Here is a 17,402-nt window from a genome sequence, read left to right on the forward strand (position 1 = left end):
GACTTTTCAGGTCATGAGGTTTTAAAGATGGCGGCGGCATGTAAACATGAACTTGAGTGTCTTTATAATGTATCTTTTCAATAAACTGTCTGTACGCTTACAATGTTCTCAATGCTTCGGTTAACATTTAGGGACCCTCATTATGCTACCGTTGAAGTGTGGTGATATTTTGAGCCTTGTTAGTGGTATAATAAGCGATTTGCTTTTACTTACCCTGTGCCCCGAATACTAGCGTTGTAAGCTAATCAGCGGTCCGTGCTAGCGTCTTTCAAGCTACAAACACATTCGATTAGCATGAAAACATGTCCCAGAGAGCGACAGAGTGGGTACACATCTGTTAATAACCCCTAGGTTCGTTTTGCGCCGGAATTGTCCTTTAATGGTGCCTTCACAGATGTGCAAGTTACCAATGCCATGGGCACTAACACACCCCCATACCATCACAGGTGCTGGCTTTTGAACTTTGCACTGATAACAATCTAGATGATCCTTTTCCTCTTTGGCCTGGAGGACATGACGGCCATGATTTCCAAAAACAATTTGTAATGTAAGACCACAGCCCACTTTTCCACGTTGTGTCAGTCAAGAGAAGTTGGGTGTTGTTGATATATGGGTTTGGCTTTGCATGGTAGAGTTTTAACTTGTACTTGTAGATGTAGCAACGAACTGTGTTAACTGACAATGGTTTTCCAAAGTGTTCCTGAGCCCACGTGGTAATATCCTTTACATAATGATGTCGTTTTTTAATGCAGTGCTGCCTGAGGGATCGAAGGTCACGGGCATTCTATGTTGGTTTTCAACCTTGCCATATACGTGCAGAGAATTATCCAGATTATCTGGATCCTTTGATGATATTATGGACTGTAGATGATGAAATCCCTAAATTCCTTGCAATTGTACATTGATAAACGTTGGACTATTTGCTCACGCAGTTGTTCACAAAGTGGTGAAAATCGCCCCATCTGCTTTTGGGGATGCTCCTTTTACACCCAATCATGACAAATTAACCTTTCACCTGTGGAATGTTCCAAACAGGTGTTTTTTGAGTCCCAGTGTTGCAGGCATCAAATTCAAAATGAGTGAATATCTGCAAAAAAAACAATAAAGCTTATCAGTTTGAACATTACATATCTTGTCTTTGTAGTGTATTCATTTGAATATAGGTTGAAAAGGATTTGCAAATCATTGTATTCTGTTTTCATTTACATTTTACACAACGTCCCAACTTCACTGGAATTGGGGTTTGTATATGTAGGAATGGTTCATGAGAACAGCCTGATCACTACCACATACTGTACAGTACAACTCCCACAGGACCTTCTGAGTCTCCTCCTGTCAATCTCCCTCTGTCTTTCTCCTCCTTGCTCTCTCTCGGCTGTTGCCATGGGGTGCAGGAGGGCGATGGAGGGAGTTTGAAGGCTGGTGCCGAGAGGGAGGGGCTGGAAGATGGAAGGGCGAGAGAAAGAGAGAGAGATGGAGAGAGATAGAAAGGAATGGGGCGTTGGAGAAAGATAGGGATGAAGGAGAATGAGGAGGGCCCAGAAAAAAAGATGGAGAATGAGAGATTAGAAGAGGAGAAAAAGGCGGGAAGGACAACCAAAGAAAGGGGATGATGGGTGTTTCTCCTTCTTGTTGTTGTTTCCTTGGAAAATAGCTTTAGCCTCTGTGCTTGGCTGATAGCACTGCTACTGGCACACAAACACACATTATACATGCATACATACACAAACGCACTGCTTTTGCTTGCTCTACACGGCAATCACCATGGTAACAAAATGTACGAAACAATCGGGGTGGGATATTTTTAAGTTTCAAAGGCATGGAAACAACAATAGGGACGACAAAGGGAGGAAGAGATGAGAGCCGGAGAGAGAGAGAGAGAGAGAGAGAGAGAGAGAGAGAAGTGTGTGTGTGTGTGTGTGTGTGTGTGTGTGTGTGTGTGTGTGTGTGTGTGTGTGTGAGTGTGAGAGAGAGAGAATGAGAGTTACGACAGTCTAAGTGCAAGCAGATGGATGTGTGAGTGTGTGTATACGAGTGTGTGCGTCTGTCCAAGGTCTCAGCACAGAACCATCTGTATGGGGAAAGGGGAGAAGGAGGGATGGAAGATAAAAGTAGGACAGGGCCTAAAACACATCAAAGTGTCATTACACCCAAATTATCATTTTTACATTCATATTTTCTCACTTGCCTCTGGCGGTCTGTCCATGCAGAGCTTTGGTCCAGGTTCTCAGATGTCTCAGACAACTTTGAGATTTCAGCCTCCACCTCATTAGAATGAGATGAATACGATTTAGTTTGAGATGCAAGCATTGTAAATTGACTTTTTAAAAAAGCCACCTGCAACTTGTCTTTATCAGAAACCATGTTCCTGTTGCTCTGAATAATCCTCAGCGGAGGTATTATTTCCAAACAGGCGTAATTAAAATTAGTCGCTTGCTTTGACAGAACCGCCGCGGTTCTAAAGTAATGTTAAAGCGTGGATTTAATTAGCTGAGGTAATTTGCCGTCGGTAATGTTATTAGTGTTTTAAGTTAGTTGGCAAACTTACACAATTTGAGCTGCAATGGCAGAGCGACGATGTTCCTGTAGGATATCTGCTTGTGCTTGGTAACGGCATTGAAGAATAGTTTGGTTGTAAAGTTAGTATATCCAGCATGTTTCCATCAGAAACACACACGGCAGAATACACTTACAGTAGTCTATATCCTTGACGTTCCACTTCCAGGATTGCTCCGTTGCTGACGGAAATTCTGCCGGATCTTGGGCTTTCTTTGTGTTGACGTTCTAAACTCCGGTGGATTTCTGAGGACTATGGTTAACTGCTCCTCAGATCTCTTCAGGGTAAATCCAGACAGCTAGGTAGACTATCTGTCCAATCTGAGTTTTCTGTTGCACGACTAAAACAACTTTTGAACGTACACATGTTCCACCAAAACAAGTTCCTTCCCGAGGCTATTTTGAAGAGGCACCGTGGCTCCGTCCGGCGCTTAGCACTGCCCAAGACGATTGTGATTGGTTTAAAGAAATGCCAATAAACCAGAGCATGTTTTTCTCCCATCCCGGAATGCTGTGTGGACTATCCAGACCCTCCTCCACAGCGCTGTGGAGGAAGGTCTGGCAAAGCGAGACTACACTTACAGTAGCAGAGGTATTTATTTCCAAATAGGCTATTAATCACTGGTGGATGACATGCTTGACTAGGAGCAGTGAAGCCCTCAAGCCCCGCCCCCCCCAGCTGAACACAGCAGTCACTTAGTTGTTTTTTTTCAACCTTTATTGTGCGGTCACTTGTTTTTTTTCCTAGTTGATTAATATTGAACGTGTTACCTTTACAAATTGCACCAAATTTGACACTGCACTGGGTATACCCAGCAATATGCCCGCCGAGTGTGAAGTAGTTCGGATATTGGAATCTCAGTGACAGATGTCTCAAAACTTGTCCAAATAAAGCCAAAACTGTCTGCATGGCTAGATACTACTTGAGTTGATAAAAGCAATACATTTTTGTGTTTATGTAATTTGGGTGAACTAATCTTTCAAAGGCCCTGAAAAATCTGAATTTTCTCAATCAGCTTTTTAACTACGAGCAATTGGATCCTAGAATAAAACGCTATTTTCTGCAAAAAGTTCGAAAAGTTTTGGTAATTATATTCACAATAGATTTTTTGTATTTCTCTTTTGGCTTTCCTTTTCTCACTGAGTGGTGGGGCTAATTTGTAAAAAGGTGATGTCACATGCTTCTGTGCACCAGTCAGAGTTTAGCACCACATCTACACAGTCCTGATTAAGTTTTGAAGAGTTTAACTAATAAATAATGACCATAATGAATGTTTTATTCCAAACTTTTGTTTATTTATACATGACTATTTCATTTTTATAGAGAAATACTTAAGAGCAGAAATACAGTTGACAGGGGCTTTAAAACCATAAAAACAATGTAAATGTAAAATTGGCTCACTGATATCTCCTCTCCTCTTCTTCATCTTTTTCCACCCTATTGGACGATGTCCATGTGCTGCATTCAACTGTGGTGGAATGTAACAAAGTACATTTAGTCAAGTACTGTACTTGAGTACAAATTTGACGTACTTCACTTGAGTCACTTTCTACTTCTACTTCTACGACTCCACTACTTCTCAGAGAAAAATATTGTACTTTTTACTCCAATACATTCATCAGACAGCTTTGGTTACTAGTTACTTTACAAATTAAAATGTTTGCACACAAAACACATGTACAAAGTAGTTCATAAAATATGTTTTATTACATTAAACTACCCAACAAAATAACGGCCTATAAGTCCAGCTGTAATGATTAGACCATTAAACACTCAGTTGACAGAACTGTTTAGACCGTTTCCAGTTTCAGGATTCAGAAAAGGATTTTTCTGCATGGAGTACTTTAACTTTTAATACTTTAAGTACATTTTCCTGGTCATACTTACATACTTTTACTTAAGTAACATTTTCAATGCAGGACTTTTACTTGTAACAGAGTATTCTTTACTGTGCGGTATTAGTACTTTTGCTTAAGTAAAGGATACTGCTCCCACCACTGGCATTTACATATGGGTGTTTGGGTACATGCACACACACCACACACACACACACACACACACACACACACACACACACACACACACACACACACACACACACACACACACACACACACACACACACACACACACACACACACACACACACACACACGCGCACCTGTACGTGTGTTTGCCGTGGCCTAAATGCAAGCATGTGTGTGTTTGTGGGTATGTTTGCCTGTGTGTGTTCTCCCCAATAACAGCTCATCCCTCCTGTCTGGGTGTAGATTTAGCAAAGGACAGCTGAGTTCATTTCTGAAGATGGAGCAGGTCGGAGGTCAGACACTGGTGTAGGTGGCCTCTTGTACTCAGACCACCATCTAGCAGTTGCCAAATAAATCAGAGTCTTGCTGAGTTGTTGTGTGGCAAGCATGACATACCTCCCTCTCTCACACACTCTCTTTCTGCTTTCCATCCCTGATCCCTCTCTCTGTCTGTCTGTCTGTCTGTCTTTCAGGCTCTCACACAAGCCATACATAAGCCAACAGCAACCCATAAAGCTGCATCTGGCCCACTTCTCCCCACTGGACATGAACAAATCTGCCACCTTAAAAATCCTTTCCCTTTCCTGTGGCTCTTTGATAGCGAAGTAACATTTGTGCAATGCTCCATGAACATATTTTTCTTCATTAAATTAGCTAAAGTTTGGCATATGATTAGTTTTTTTAATTTTGTGGTCTGATGTTATTTATTTGCGGTCTGATATGTATAGAAGACACATTCTTCTATACATTTCAGATCGCAAATCAAATCCAGATTATGTGACTTGTGCAGGAACACACACAGCAGCTTACCTACGTGCACATGCACGGTTGTGCATGTAAATGTGCCCACACATGCTGTAACCAGGCTGCTCTGTTTTCACACTTGTTTACTGTTGTTCGGATTTGTGGTACATTTACGTAATACGTTTCCTATCATAGTGCAGCTGTTTACCACTGTTGCCTGGAAACGAGGATGGCCTATGCAATAGAAATGGAGAACAATGTAGGGGTGGGTGGAAACACATGATCATGGCTGATGGGACTGTATCCATCCGGATGGTCAGCAAAGGAGTGACATCGTCTACCGTCTTGAAAGCCATTTTCTGCTTATCATCTACACAAGTGTCACTAATGATGATGCAGTGACATGGGCAAATTAGATTTCTTCCAGTGGGAGCATGGATTACTTTTTGACTGCACACAGACTGTACTACAGTTCAGCTGGAACCGATGTCAGACAATCTTGTTCAGGTAGAACTTGGATATGGTTTCGCTGTCCATACATTGTAAAAAAAACATTCATCAGTGTTGTAGTCAAGACCACCTGAACTGAGACCAAGTCATAACCAAGACCAGACCAGGGCGAGTCCCACACTGCAAGACACGATAACATGTGGAAAATGCTAACCATAGGCACTCCTCAAATTTATCTGAAAGATCCACATTCCCGTAAAACAAACACCTACAGAAAACAAATTTAGATTCCTCTTCATCCACTTCTTTTATTGCCATAACATACAGAATATACACAACTAGCTAATATGTATAGCTAATATTCGTTTTCTTTTAGATGTTGTTTTGGAAATAAACGCCCTATGGTTTAGATAGCCAAATTTGATTACCGCCAGCCAGAGCTTCTACTCCTGTCTTCCGCATTCACTTTCTTAGGAGTGCGTGTTAAGCGGGCGGGGAACGGGGGTTAACAATTACAAATTTCTAATTATAAATGAGTCAAGTTATTGGTTGCATTTGAAGTAGGATGTTTTACATCCAATCACAGTAATGATCTTATCTTAACACGTAAATCAGACAATGCACAGGCAGTTTAGTGATATCCCTGCAGTTGTGGTCTTGAAATAAAATCCAGAGTCCTCTTTATCCGAGACAAGGCCGAGTAAAAATGCGGTCGATTCTGAGACGAGACCTTCAAAAAGTGGTCTCGAGACCGGTCTCGAGACCAAGACTGATCTCGAGTACTACAACACTGACATTGATATTATAAATTTCTAGGTGAACTACGTCTAGATGTAATGCCCAGTCAGAACAGAATATGGCACATCAAAATTCATTCATGTATCCTTCTGAAATATGTGATGCTGGAAGTTGTGGTGACTGCTTACGCTCTCCGTCGCTAACTGGACAGGCTGTTCTCATGAACCATTCGAACATATATTGAAGTTACGAAAAGTGTTTGTAATTCTTATGTATTTCACATATTTATTACTGTAAGCCCCACACTGACTGCCAATGAGTATTTAGGATTTCCTAACCGGGGATAGGGATAAGATAGGGTGAAGTAAGATAAGATAGGATTCCTAAAGTTAGGATTTGCTTCTGTAATAGCTGATTGGGTAAAATCCTATCTTAGACACTTTCTATGTCAACTGCAAACTTAAGATAGGATGTTTCTGTAATAGCACAGGCCCAGGTCAGCTCGGTCAAGACAGTTTGCAATCAATGGACCTTTTTCACAGCAGTCATGTGCTGACATTGATAACCTTAACGATGGCTCAATTCCATCAAGTGTCCCAGTAAACTATTTCAGTGAGTCAGCATGCACAATACCAGGACCTCTCCTAAGTGGAATGCAGCCATCATTAATGGTTTTGAATACACCTGTGTTTTTCCTACTATGACATGTCAACATGTCTGCTGTGAAAAGCAAAAGCTCTGTGCATAAAAATGGCAGAGTGAAAATGTCTTTTAAACACGTACCTATGCACCCGTGCACATGTTTGCATAGCAGTGACTCCTGTCTCAGAACCTATGGGCAGCATTCCAATTTCAATCACGAGGCCTCATGGTGAGTTCAAAGAGCCGATCTGAAGCCCTCCTTGTGCAGATCTGGCCTGAACTGACAAAAAAAAAGGCAAAGAGGTCCCCACACAGAGCCTGTGACTTCTACCTCATTTTTTGGAGTAATGATCCAAACTGGAGACGACAGACCAGCACTGTGTGCAGCTGCAGATAGGGCAGGTTGCATGCAACTTTTACCGTGACGATACGCCTCAAAAGATAATTTGATGATCTGTGTGTTTCGCTGCCAGGTTAGCCCACCACCTCCACCATCTCCTCCCAACCCCTCCTCTTCCAGTTCCCGTCATTGCTGCGGTAACTTATTAATTTCTGTCAGCTGCTTTTCCCTGCCATTTAGAGATACTACCAAATCACATTATGTCTGTCATGGATTATGTGTACAGGCAATGCATCTCCTTGAAGAAGAAAGGGAGAAAAAAAAGATCAAAGATGTTCTTACAATCACCTCTAAGTGAATATGGGAGGTAGACGTGTATGTGTGTGTATGTGTATGTGTGAGTGGGTGTGTGTGTTTGCATCCCACACATGTTTTATGGGGAATGCAGATAGCCAACAAAAATGCCTTTCGCTTCATCGACTCAATTCCCTCCCTATCTTATATAATTATTAGGATTATTAATCATTGAATACTTTTGGGGATTCTGCTGAGTGCACTGGGGAAAGGTCATCTACATGTATGTAGTTATGTTAGCTGTTGATTGAATGAAACGAGAGATGCACGTCTCAGGTTTTACCTAACTGAGCTCAGAATCTGAAAGGCTAGAGAGCAATATTACCATATTTACCCATATTTGGCTGTGTGTGTGTGTGTGTGTGTGTGTGTGTGTGTGTGTGTGTGTGTGTGTGTGTGTGTGGCAGAGGATTTGAAGCTGTCACTTTGTAATTACCTCAGCAAATACAGGCTTGGAGAGAGTTGACTGAAGTCTTCCAGTTGGACAGCCCTGGGAGAAAATAAGAAGTGACAGACCACATAACACAGCGTGGGACGTAAATAACTTTTACCCCCCTTCTTTCTTTCTCTCTCTCTCTCTCTCTCTTTCTCTCTCTCTCTCTCTCTCTCTCTCTCTCTCTCTCTCTCTCTCTCTCTCTTTCATTTCTCTCTCTTTGTCGTAGAAACATGGATGATATTTCAAGGATTTTGAAAGAGAGAGAGGGGGAGATGAGTCGAAATGAGAGAATATCCCTGGCTTTCATCTTTAGAAAAAATCTCTGACATCCTCTCTCACTTGCTTTGATGAAAGTCTTTGGTTTTTGGTGTTTTATCCTCTTACACGAGGTGTATGTGTTATAGTCTGTGCAACACGGATGCACACACACACACACACACACACACACACACACACACACACACACGTGTTGGGATGAACACTGGCACACAGTGATATAATTTTCTCACCAGAATGTGTGTAGGTGGCATGAGGAATCTTGCTTTGTGTGTGTGTGTGTGTGTGTGTGTGTGTGTGTGTGCGTGTGTGTGTCGGCGTTGGAGGGCCTGAATTTTTCATACGGCTTCATTTTGTTGTCCAGTACTTCCTTTACCACGCTGTGTTCTTTGGGCTCCCGGCAGGTTGTTACTAAGACAACGACACTGTTGTTACAGCATGTGAGCGTGTCAGTGTGAGTCCAGCACTGATCACTAAAGAAACACTTGTCCACAGATTCCACATTAGTATGTTTGCTGGTATATATTCAAGCTCCATCGAAAAGGGGGGAACAAGTAATCAGATCTTTTACATAAAGTGCTCATATTATGCTCATTTTCAGGTTCATAATTGTATTTAGAGGTTATATCAGAATAGGTTTACATGGTTTAATTTTCAAAAAACACCATATTTTTGTTGTACTACACATTGCTGCAGCTCCTTTTTTCACCCTGTGTGTTGAGCTCTCTGTTTTAGCTACAGAGTGAGACATCTCACTTCTGTTCCATCTTTGTTGAGAGTCGCACATGCGCAGTAGCTAGGTAAGGACTACTAGCCAGTCAGAAGCAGAGTATGAGGGCGTGTTACAAAGTGACGCATGTTTGTCACTGAAGTAAAGGCTGGACTACAATAGAGCTGTTTGGAGCAGTTTGTGAACAGTGTTTTCTGTTGGAGATGGTAACGCCCTTTTGGGGTGGACTTTGGGCTTTTTCACTTTGTAAACCTATAACGTGCACAAAAAAGATATATAACACAATAAAGGAAAGATAAAAAGCCAAAAAGCATAATATGAGCACTTTAAGTAAAAGTAGCAATACCGAAGTGTAGAAATCATGCATTTTAAAATCTTACTTAAGTAAAAGTATCAAAATATACTTAAAGTCCCAAAACTACTCATTATGCAGAATGGCCCATTTCAACTAATACATATATATAGTAATATAGCCTATATATTAATATTAGTAATGCATTCATGCATAGGCATTACTGATAAAGCAGCTGGTAAATGTTGGGCTAATTTCAGATACTTTATATACTGTCGGGCAGCTTAATCTATATGATAATCATAATTTTTTCCGCGGCTTGGTTGAATACTTGATTCTGATTGGTCAATTACGGCATTCTGCAGTCTGCTATTTCTGTATAACTGACTGTTGCTAAGTATAACAGACCAGTTACCAGGGACAAAGTTCTCATCATAGACAGACCATTGTAAAATCAATAAAATGTTTCTTAAATAAATATTTGTGCTCCTATGGAGCTTGTACGGCTGATCAGCGGATCAGAAAGAGGGGGGGGGGGGGATCGCTAACAGCGCTAATGGGCACAGTGCAAATAGAGCATTAGCTCCATCATGGTAAGCTCACTCACCAGGGCGACCTGGCTTCCGCCGGAGAGCCGTGCTCAAAGCAGGGGCGGAGCCAGATGTTGTAAACACTCGGGGCTCAGCCCAAGCCTAAGGGGGCCTGGGGGCATGCTCATTTTGGGGGCATTTTGTTCCCATTTATGATAGCTATACAATGCACTGACACGTTATAACTCTTGACTGCACTGACTTGTAGGGTGCCCTTCAGCACTGGCACTTTTTATGGGTTTAATGGTATGCATTTATCGGTGGGAGGCATGGGGAGGGGGGTGGGGGGGTGGATTTTACATATAGAGAGCCGAAGTCACGCCCCTTCCGGTGGAACCCCGCTCCGCCACTGGCTCAAAGTAAAGTGGTAAAGTTAACTGTCCCGATCGTGATGCGGGCGTCATCAGTGGGTAACCTCAGTATGAGTAGCCGTGTAATAAGATGTGTATTAAGCGAGATAATGCAGAGCGAGCCGCTCATTATTGCGAATTGAACCCCTTTAGATGGATTTGAGTCCTGCATAACACTGTTGGGGTTCCAATTCGCAATAATGAGGGCTCACTCTAAATTATCCCTTACTTATTAGATTGATATTTTGTATTAATAATCAGCATTTGCAAAGTAACTAGTAGCTAATGTTATCAAATAAATGTAGTGGAGTAAAAAGTACAATATTGGCTTCCAAAATGTTGTGAAGTAGAAGTAGCATGTAATAGAAATACTTAAGTACAAATACCTCAAAAGTGTACTTAAGTAGGCCTACTTGAGTAGATGTACTTATGTTACATTCCACCACTGACCTCAACCCCCATATACATTCTCTCTTTCACACACACACACACACACACACGCACGCACGCATGCACGCACACACACGCTACATATTTTGGTATTGTGCATATGTCCGCTGATGAGAAGAAATTGCAGAACAGAAATAAGATGTGTTTGCAGTAATACAAACTGTCACAGGTACACAGTGATCATAGGGCACTGACAACTTTCCTGCTCAATACAGCATTCTGTCACAATATTTTAATAACCCAATTTAGGGAATCCTTTCTCTAAATTAGGTGTTTATGTTCAAAAAACAAATATTGGTTCATTAACTTTTAAATATTAATATCATGTTGACCTCAAGTGTATCGGCCAGGCTTAGATAATCTGTTACGGCCTGTTTTCAGTCTGATTGTTGCAGTGTGATGTGACTGTGTTCCTGGATCTCAGCAATTACCTTGGTGAGTACAGTATCATTATGCAATAGAAATGCCACAATTTCAAAAAGTAAGATCCAACTTCTAATAAAATGGAAATGATCCTTTAAGGTATAGGATTTTTATAGGACACACACACACACACACACACACACACACACACACACACACACACACACACAGAAAGCACATCCTTTCAAGCTGCACCATGCTGCCTCTGGCTCTATACAACCAGTGTCTTTCTCTCCTCCTTTTTCTCTCCTTTTCTCTCTTCTTCCACCCTCCTTGCACCTCCACTGCTCTGCCTGGCTTCAGTCCAGCTATAGATTGTTAATTATGGTTTGTACGTGATGCGCCGCCTTGCCTCCAAATACTACAGCAGTGCTCTTTGGCAGACATCAAAGTGTCGGTGTTTCATTCCATGGGGATTAGTGATGCTAGTGTGTGATAATGCCCCTGCCTGCTCGCTGGATTAAACGCCCATGGCTGGACGCAGGTACAGGGAGTCTAATGAACACACACTCACACAGGCATTCATACACAGTACATACCCTTAAACAATGACAAAAGATACAGAAACATGACACAGGAAAGATACTTACATGTTACAGACGATGTTATAGTAAGAGCATGCTGCAAAAAAAAAAAATAACTGTAGAAAAATATCCTAATCATAAATCCGTCATGATCAAACTGTGGACTGCACATCCAAGCAAACTCTCGTTCCTTTCATGTGTCTTCTCTCAGAGAGAAAAAAAAAGCTGTATGTTGGTCAATATGCCCACAGAGATCCGCAGTACATTGACTGTCCTTCACTCATCTCTCATCTTACACCCCCGTGGCAAATTGGATTTTTAAACGGCTCGTTTTTGATCATTCCCCCGTACTCATAATTGACTGTGGTTTTCTCTCTCTCTCTGTCTCTCTCTCGCTTTCTCTCTGTTTTCCTCTCCCTTTTTCTCTCTGTCTCACAAGCAAAGTTGATGAAACAAGAATTGGTGAAAAGAAAACATAGAAAAAAAGCAGTCTCTATAGCAACTCTTGCCATGATTTGTACAAAGGACAAATGACAAGTGTTTAAAGGGCCGCGGGGCGTTTTAATGTTCAGTTTGTGTTTTCTCTCGTAGACGGAGAAGGTCTCGGGAGACAGCAGGAAAAACAGCCATGAAAGGAAAATCACAGAGACAGACGGAGGGAGAGGGAGAGGCCGAGGGAGAGAGAGTGATAGAAACTCGTCCTTGGTGATCAATGCATGTTCTATTGTCTGTTCGGTTTCTTTGTCCACAAGGACGGAGGCAGAGGAGGAGAGGAGGCGAGTGATGCATATGAACAGTGTTTAGGCCCCTTATACCAAATGCCTGACCACAACCTCAGTATTAAAGCAACTGCAGTGCTGTTAGGATGTAGTACTGTATGTCTGTGTGCCATACATGACATATACTGTATTTATGAACGTGTTTGCATTTATTTTTTGCTGGAAATACTTCAAGTCATCTCATAGCATGGGGCTTCAGTGTTGTAGTCAAGACCACCTAAACAAAGAGCAAGTCATCACCAAGACCAGAGAGTACCGAGACCGAGACAAGACCAAGACTTTGTGGGGTTGAGACTGAGACAAGAACAAGACCAAGACCAAGGCCAAGGCCAAGGCAGGGCGAGACCGAATCAAGACCACGAACAAGGCAGGGCGGGACCGAGACAAGACCACGACCAGGGCAAGGGGAGACAGAGTCAATACCACGAACAAGGCAGGGCGGGACCGAGACAAGAACAAGACCAAGACCAAGACCAAGGCAGTGATCATAGGGCACTGACAACTTTCCATGCTTCCTTACAGCATGCTGTCACAATATTTTAATTAACCCAATTTAGGGAATCCTTATCAAATGTTTTCTTTAAATTAGGTGTTTATGTTCAAAAAACAAATGTTGGTTCATTAACTTTTAAATATTAATATTAGGGCTGTCAAAATAACGGGTTAGGGTTAGGGTTAGAATAAAATAACGCGTTAAAAAAAATAACGTAGATTAATCTATTCCATAGTGACGTTTGACCCGGAGCCGTTCTAGCCACCATTCGACTGTAAAATGAAGGAGAGTGACGAGAATGTGCTGCCTGGATCATTAACTGGAACATTTACTTGGAAAAATCTTCTTCCTGCCAACCCTGGTTACCGAAATCTGGTACCACTGATATGTCTGCTCTTCTCTCTGATGCTCTGAAGACGATACAGGCAACACAAACACCGCTGCACGTGACGCTAGTTAACACTATACTCGACAGCAGCTAACGTTAGCCTACCGCTAGCTAGTTAACACTATACTCGACAGCAGCTGACGTTAGCCTACCACTAGCTAGTTAACACTACACTCAACAGCAGCTAACGTTAGCCTACCACTAGCTAGTTAACACTATACTCAACAGCAGCTAACGTTAGCCTACCGCTAGCTAGTAGCTGGATTAAACACGGTTAAAATGCTGACAGCTAACGCTAAACGGTGTAAAGTCTGACTGTGTTTTACTGTAGAGGATTCAACACCGGGATGTAACAATCTGCAACTGCCGTCGGAAAAACAACACAGACGGTGCGTTCAATGAAACTGGTAAACTACAGCTTCGTGGTGCATTTGAAGTTACTGTAAATGTCCATTTCCCATCTGGTGGTTGTTTTTGTCGTTCAACAGCAATTAACTAGTGAAATAAGTTATTGTTATTGTTATACATTATTATTAAATCATTTCATTTTGACCATATGGCCTTAGCAATAAACAAGCCGTTCTTTAATGTCACCAACTGTTGTTTAGTACCCTTTTTTTTTCTTTTCTTTTTTTACTTTCTTAAAAAGTATTGGTTCAGGCACCGTTAATTATGTATGCGATTAATTTCGATTAATTAATCACAGAGTATGTAATTAATTAGATTACATTTTTTAATCGATTGACAGCCCTAATTAATATCATGTTGACCTCAAGTGTATCGGCCAGGGTTAGATAATCTGGCTATCTAATCTGTTACTGCCTGTTTTCAGTCTGATTGTTGCAGTGTGATGTGACTGTGTTCCTGGATCTCAGCAATTACCTTGGTGAGTACAGTATCATTATGCAATAGAAATGACAGCCACAATTTAAAAAAGTAAGATCCAACTTCTAATAAACTGGAAATGATCCTTTAAGGTATAGGATTTGTATAGGAGTAGGGGATTTTGAGATGGAACCAAACCAAAATGATCATTTACATGTCTTTTTATTTATTATAAAGCAGGTCTAAGTGCTATATAACAGCCAAACTCTTGCCTGAATAAGAAAAAAAGGAATAAAAGAAAGCGCCTTGAGCCTGTTAGGCCAAGTTTAGAGTTCCTGTGGAAGTGTAACCTGCATCATTTATGTGATTATTTCTGCTCTTCACAGGCTTTAAAAAATGTGTCTTGCTTACTGACAACACTGTAATCCTCTCCTCTGTTTGTTGTCATCACATCCCCGTCATTTGTCTGACATGCTTCTGCAGTGTACCGGCTGTCATTCAGGCTCGCTTCCTGCTTTGGTGACATTATAATGTGTGTGTTTGTATACTGTATCAGTGACAGTTTAGAACTGAGACGCCCTAACTCAGAGTAACTTCCTGTATCTGTGTCATGTGGGTTTCTCCACGGCCACGCCTCTTTAGGAAACTAGCGGCAGGTCCTGAGTGCATTGATTCCAATTGGAGAAGTGAATGTGAACACAGATTCTGATCGATTATTTCGCTCCATATAGTCACCAAAGTAAATATTGGACCCATTCTTCAGAAGCCACATATCTCCCAAACATTCGGACACTGAAATGGTCATTTTCATATAGACAAATAGACATGTTTCTGTCTCAGGAACAAACTCTCGCTAGATCTGACACACACACACACACACACAGATAAGTCAACTAACATTCGCAAACACCTTAACAAAACTAACTTTGGTAGTGCTAAATGTGTCTTTTAGCTGTGTAAATATCTAACGTCAGCAACAAAAAATATTAATAAATAAATAAATACATAAATACAAATATAACTTTTCATCCATCCACAAGACGTTCACTACACTTTCATACAAGGCCACGCCCATTTAGGAAAGTGTGGACCGTTTCATACAATTGGCGCAGCGTGCAAAGTGCTCTTTAGTTATGAAGAATCTTTCACTGTACATATACAGTGTGTGTGTGTGTGTGTGTGTGTGTGTGTGTGTGTGTGTGTGTGTGTATGTATGTGTGCGCGCGCGCGCATGCATGCGTGTGTGTGTGTGGTGAAGGTTGAAGAGATACGGACAGACAGATGGACAGAGACAGAAACATCTCAGCAGAGACAAAGAAATGACCTTTATTTGTGAACTGGTTCAGCAGCACACGGTGGTAACGGACAGAAAGGCACAGATAAGGATGGCAGCAACAAGAGCAAGAGAGGGATGTTGAGAGAGATTGTGAGAGAGGCAAAGATTTAAAAAAAAAAAAAAAAAAAATGGCATACAGGGAAAAAAAAAGAAAAGAAAAAGAAAACACCGTAAAACGCTAGAGTCTTAGCAGCCAGACAAATACCTCTCTCCACCTGTAATCACCTCCTGCAGGTCAGCTTCTGCCTCGCCTCGCCTCAATCCCCCAACTAACTCTGAGCCAAGCCATCAAACGCCATCTCTCCTTCTACCTCCCCTTCCCTCGTTTCTCTTCTTTCTCTTTACACGGACAGAAAAGACCTTGATGTTTTTCCAATAATTGGCAGCAGAGGTTGACTATTTTTTCTCCACCCCCCCTCCCTCTTTTTTTCTGTTTATCTTTTCCTCTCTCTCTCTCTCTCTCTCTCTCTCTTTTTTTTTTTGTTGCTCTTCCTCTTACTTTAGAGATGAATACTTGGCCCGGGATCAAAGGAAGACCCCGACCGGCCACTCTGGCCACCACAAAGGGCCGTTGGGCGCTGGCGTGGGGCCAGGTGCTGCACACAGCCAGGGACAGGCCGTGCAGATGGGGCCCCCACTCCTGTGTACGAGAGGTCAGTGGCTAAAGTATCAGAGCGTGTGCTTCCTGTCACATGATCTGGTCGTGTGTGACCGACTCCCTTTTGTTTCACACGCTTGTGTTTCTCTCCGTTGGTTCGTTTACTTCCTGCAACTGCCCTGTCTTTGTTTCTTTCTACGCCTATCACCAGGGTTGCAATGTAACGGAGTACAAATACTTACTTATTTACTTAAGTTACTGTACTTAAGTAGAATTTTCACGTATCTGTAGCCTACTTTACTTCGTTATTCATATTTCTAGAAACTTTTACTCTAATACAGTTCCTAAATAAAATGTATAGTTTGACTCCGGTACGTGTCCTCTAAGCATCTTCGTTACTCTTCACTTGCAAGAAATGTGTTTGTACGTTGGAGTAGAAGTTTCTTCCTTTTTATCTCTTTGTCGATGGACTTTGAATTTGATGTTTATGAAGGTGTGGGAACCCTGAATGTTGTGCTTTACTATAAGGAAGCCACAATGAAGTTCATAATCAAAGTTATTTTTTTACTTTTACGTAAGTACATTTAATATCAGAAAGTTTATTACACCTACATTAAATATCAGATACTTTAAGACTCAAGTACTATTCTAAATGGTGACTTTAACTTCTACAAAAGTCATTTTCTGGTACTTTTAAGTATTTCTTTCAAGTACTGTCCGTCGCACACCCTTCTTCTCTGACTTTCCGTGTTCTTCTCTGCTGTTCCAGAGTGCAGATCTGAGAGTGAGAGACTGGCTGCCTGCATGTGTAGCGGGAACTGAACCAGCTGAGGTAAACATCTTGCCCCCACGGACAGAACCGTGTTTAAATGTTTGAGAAGACCCGACTAGAGTTTAGTCAAACACTTCCCTCCACCCTCAGCAGTCCTTGTTTAAATATATACGTGTTACAGCCAAGTCCGATGTCGCTGAGGCCAGTACAAATAAATTGAGGCGGAGGACACAAAAAATGGGATAGATAAAACAAATGAACAAGCCCTCGTAGTCCAAATATATATGC

At 41.7% G+C, this 17,402-nt stretch overlaps 1 long non-coding RNA gene across 1 annotated transcript in view; it reads left to right on the plus strand.

Moving 5' to 3' along the window:
- Positions 1–614: 614 nt before the first annotated feature.
- The window catches only part of LOC118494847, a 93,201-nt gene continuing 76,413 nt past the window's right edge, over positions 615–17,402 (plus strand). Inside the window, exon 1 of the long non-coding RNA XR_004897057.1 lies at positions 615–910. This is a non-coding gene — a long non-coding RNA (uncharacterized LOC118494847). The remainder of the gene's footprint in view (positions 911–17,402) is intronic.

Source organism: Sander lucioperca, chromosome 4, assembly GCF_008315115.2.
Source record: "Sander lucioperca isolate FBNREF2018 chromosome 4, SLUC_FBN_1.2, whole genome shotgun sequence".
NCBI lineage: Eukaryota > Metazoa > Chordata > Actinopteri > Perciformes > Percidae > Sander > Sander lucioperca.